The 4,963-nt window shown below is 30.3% G+C and overlaps 1 long non-coding RNA gene across 1 annotated transcript; it reads left to right on the top strand.

Moving 5' to 3' along the window:
- Nucleotides 1-3,811: 3,811 nt before the first annotated feature.
- On the top strand, nt 3,812-4,559 carry LOC109183514. The gene is made up of 2 exons (XR_002054560.1): nt 3,812-4,082; nt 4,429-4,559. It is a non-coding gene; the product is annotated as an uncharacterized LOC109183514 (long non-coding RNA).
- Nucleotides 4,560-4,963: the final 404 nt, after the last annotated feature.

Here is a 4,963-nt window from a genome sequence, read left to right on the forward strand (position 1 = left end):
AAACAATAGAATGACCAAATTAAAACAAAACACTAAACTTGATCAATGTGAGCCATCCACAATATTCTTGTGATTGAAACGATTGGGGAACTTAATTGAATAGTTATGTTGTGCATCTGTATGCACCATGCATGGTGCATACAGATGCAAAAACGACGTCGTTTTATTAAAAACGCGCGTCTCCCCTTTAAAAAAAAAAATTCAGGTTCGATTCCTAGTAACAACATTATTTTGTTCATTCATTATGGAATTTTAGTTCATGGATTATGGAATTATAGTTCATCGATTATGGAACTATAGTTCATCGATTCTGGAATTATAGTTCATTGATTCTGAAATTTTAGTTCATAGATTCTGGAATTTTAGTTCATTCATTCCGAAAATTTTAGTTCATAGATTAGATTATGGAATTATAGTTTATCAATTATGGAATTATAGTTCATCGATTATGGAATTATAGTTCATCGATTATGGAATTATAGTTTCAAACCTAATTTTTTTTTTTATAAGGGGAGACGCGCGTTTTATAAAAACGACGTCGTTTTTGTATCCGTATGCACCATGCTTGGTGCATACCGATGCACAGCATAATTTGCCAACTTAATTGTAGTGATGCCATTGGTGTCAACTCGTTATGTTTCAAGCTAGTCTTGTTGGGCTTATCAATTCAAGTTTATAGATATTTTTTTAGTCGAGTTTCAAAATTCTTGGTCTTGACCCCAAAACCACTGTTGGGCTTATCCGGAGGCTTAATTAAAACTTTGGACATTATCAAATTAACATTATAAATTTTTAATTTTAATAAACTAACATTACATTAATAAATATAAACTTAAACATCATGCAATCAATCTAAACCTCCATTTTCAAATTCTAGATAAAAATAATTGATATATTTACAATATAATATAATAATTATAATAAATTTATTATTATTTATTTTCATTAAAATATTTTAATTTATTTCATAATATATTTATTAGAATTTTATTTACAAATTTAATTTTAAAAAAAATACTAAATATGAGCTTACATATAAAATATTGTATATTTTGTTCTACATCACTTGTGAAACAAAGAATAGTCTTAAGTGTGGGAACAACCTCTCAAAGTGAGGAGGGTTCCTTGTGTACAATGAGCACCGGTCTAGCCTTTGTGGTTCATGTTCAGTTGAGTTACCATGATTTACATCCTCCCAAATGTTCTGTCGGGTCAGGGTGTGGGGGGCCCTTAGGGTTGGGGTTCAGCCTTTTGGAAGAAGAATAGTCTTAAGTGACTCGAACTATCGGGCTAGCCCGCTGCTTGGGTGATTAGGCTTATCGGGCTAAAATTTCTTGGCCCTAACTCTATATAATTTTTCTGTCTTATCGAGCCAACCCATTAATTTTGAACTAAGATTGATATCTCTACTTAATTGAAGTGCATTATTACAAAAGAGAAAAAATATTATTTGCAAAACAAAGTTAGTTTGGTTAATTTGTCTAGTTACAAACACGTATAATGTATGATAAAAATATGATGGTAAATTATATAATCAAGATTTTATAACTATTATGGGAAAAAAGATAATATATATATATATATATATATATATATATATATATATATATATATATATATATATATATATATAAAGAAAAAAACGGCTAAAAGAAATATCAAATATATATATATATATATATATATATATATATATATATATATATATATATATATATAAAGAAAAAAACGGCTAAAAGAAATATCAATATATAATGCATGTATAAAGAGATCAAAAATGTAAAATGAAAAAGGATTTGTAAGTGTGCAAGAAAGAGGCATAGTGTACATATTAATATATTTAACAATATCATTTAAGACCTTCCAAAAATCAATACCATTTAAGACGTTAATAACTTGGAGGAGAAAGAAAAAAAACAAAGAAAAAATGAAAAGAAATTGTAAGTGTATAAGAGAGAAATCATAATGTACAAAGTAATGTTTTCAAAAATAATAATAATAATAATAATAATGTACAAAGTAATCCTCCATCTTATTATATTAAGACATTTTCTACCTGGCACTGGTCCTCTCACCTAATGAGACATTAAGTCATCGTGATTTACCTCTCCACTACTCTGTCAAGTTAGGGTATAGGGCCCTAGGGGCAATGGAATTTCACATTTTGTGTGCAACACACTTTCTAGTCCAATTAGAATTTTATCCCTTGTACGCACCCGCATTTGGTCCTGTCTGCTGAGCCATTGAGTCACTATGATTTACATCCTCCCAAATGTTCTGTCTATCTGGGGTGTGGAGGTCCCTTGGGGTTTGGTATTCAACCTTTTGGGAGAAGAATTTTATCATCATTGCCTTTTATATAATTTTATTACTAGTTTTACATGCACATTGCGCGAATGAGTTAATGTCCAATGTTTATATTTAAATAAATATTTGAAAGTATATCAAATATTATATATGAGAAGTTCATACATAGGTAATTGAATATTGAATTTGTTTATTTAAATATGTAACTCAAACTATATGAATGCAATATAATATAGGAAATTCATTATAATTGTCACTAACATAAATGTTTGTAATTTTGTAAAATCGATAGTCTAAATACTTGGTCTAAAAATGATAGTCTAAATAAGTATTACTTTTGGTTTGAATTTTTCTAAGTATTCTTAATTCTCTTTTGAGTAACATTGTCATTGTCTTAGTCTTCACTATTTGTCCTCTTCCTTTTTGTTAGCAGTGTGTTATTTGCAATTGGGTTACTGTTGGTAGCATAGATGACAACGTCATGCAATGGGATCATGGTGTAGGAATTGAAGCTATGGATTTTCCTTGTGTATATGACTGGGATCTTAGTTGTACTATGAACTCTTGATCTTGCAAGCGCTTGTTGATATTTTGCAGTGGTATGGTAGTTTGTTCCCCTACATGTTTCATGTGGAAGTATTGAATAAAATATTAATATTTATTATATTTGTATAAGGTTCATGATTAATACCTCTTGTTCTATTTCATAACTTGTTTACTTGATAGTAACAACAATATATAACTCTATAGGTAGTCCGAATATTGATGCTGCAACGTGTCCAGTTTCATCAATAATTTCGACATCCATTTTGCACATGTTCATTTTCAAGGTCATATTTTTAGAATTAGTGGGAATGAGTGTAGTACTTGATTTTGTGTGCGTGTGTGTGTGTGTTTTTTTTTTTTTTATTGAATTGATATTAACCTTCGAGTTAAATTGTTTTCCACTTTGTGCATAATTTTTTTTTAAATAGTGACTACATCTTATATACAAATATTTTTGTTGTGAAAGTTGATGTTGATTTTGCCTGTAACCTAAGCAGGTTGATTCTAGAAGATGAAATGAATTGTAAATTTGTATTAGTTCTAATATATTTAATGAATGCACAATAAATATTTTACATACAGGATAAATAAATGAATCAACGGTGGTTATTTTGAATTTTCTATTAGTATTCTTTTGTATATCATATAAGATTTTGCAATCTTTTATATTAGTAGTTATATATTAGTGAAATGATTAACTTTTTTTAAGAAAAAAAAAATTGTAACAATTTAATATTATCCTATGAATAAAGAGAAAAAAACGTTGAAATGATATTTCCTATTAAAAATGCTATGATGTTGACATATGGCGACGTGTATCATAAAATGAATGATACATGTGTACGAACATGGACCCACGGTGGTCTGGTCAAGGATCTCGTGGTTAGGTTGAATTCTCGTGGACTGCCAACTACAATTCCTAAGTGTTATAAATACAGAACACGAAGATCATATCATCACTACAAGACCAAAATAAAGGAAATAATAATATGGAAACAATAATAATTTCCTCAACTTTTCCATTTTAGGATGGAGTCCTGCACTTCTCTTCCATTCCTCCCCATCAACCATGAAAAATCACAAGCTTTCATGGCAGCTATATGGCTTTTTCTGGCCTCCTAAACCCTAATTGAAGCTAGCCAGAAGCATGCAACAGAAGATGAACCCTAATCTTGCAGGCAGAAGAAAGAAAAAGCTAGCCGCAGCTCAACCCAAAGGTTAAATGAAAGGTTAGTTTTTCACCAGTTTGCTGTTTGGTGTTGCCATTAATGAATATTATTTGTACTTTAAACGGCTTGGTTGACATGAGTGGCCTGGCCGTACACTATCATTTCTTTAGAGATGTCGTCGAGAGTTTAAAACCCTCTTTCGTATGAAAAGCTAATATGGTCAGCACTTTGTCCTTTAATTGGGTCGGCGCGGTGATAAGGAGATTAGTCTAAGTATGATATGGGCCAGCTTAGATCCTACTTTGGACACCTTGTGGTCTAACCAAAAAAAAATATTTTGTGTACTTTGTGTGGTTTAACAGAAAAACCTTTTTTAATTTGTTTTTTGTTTCTTTTATGCATTTAGGAATAAAGAAGTGCAGGAGGGTTGCAGAAAGCTTTTTATGTTTTTGGCTGCTGGAGAGGAATGGCAGAAAAGTGCAGGAGTCCATCATGAATTGGAATAGTTGAAATTTCTTCCATATCACCTTTTTTTTTTCTTTTTAATCTTGATTTCCACTTAATATCATACATATATACATACACATATGAGTATGTGTGCGTATATTTATGTATGTATGTATGTATGGTTATGCTGCATCTTTTATTAATAAAAAGAACTTTGATTGATTGCGGTACATCTTGATGCCCAAGTTATTATTGTGTACTATAAATTATTGCAGCTTATAATTGTAAGAAGAAATAAATGATTGTCAAATTAAGTCCTTCAAATTAGTAGACTAACAGCAGAATAGCCTTAACCAAGGATGTCAGAGATGCCACTAGGGCAAATACAGTCCACAGAACTGTGTAGACTACAGTCCAAAACAACGTCATTGAATTTTATGAGTTAGAATAATGTATATTATGAGTTAGAATAATGTACTTTATGTCTTAGGATA

This window comes from Ipomoea nil, unplaced genomic scaffold (assembly GCF_001879475.1).
Source record: "Ipomoea nil cultivar Tokyo-kokei standard unplaced genomic scaffold, Asagao_1.1 scaffold1129, whole genome shotgun sequence".
NCBI lineage: Eukaryota > Viridiplantae > Streptophyta > Magnoliopsida > Solanales > Convolvulaceae > Ipomoea > Ipomoea nil.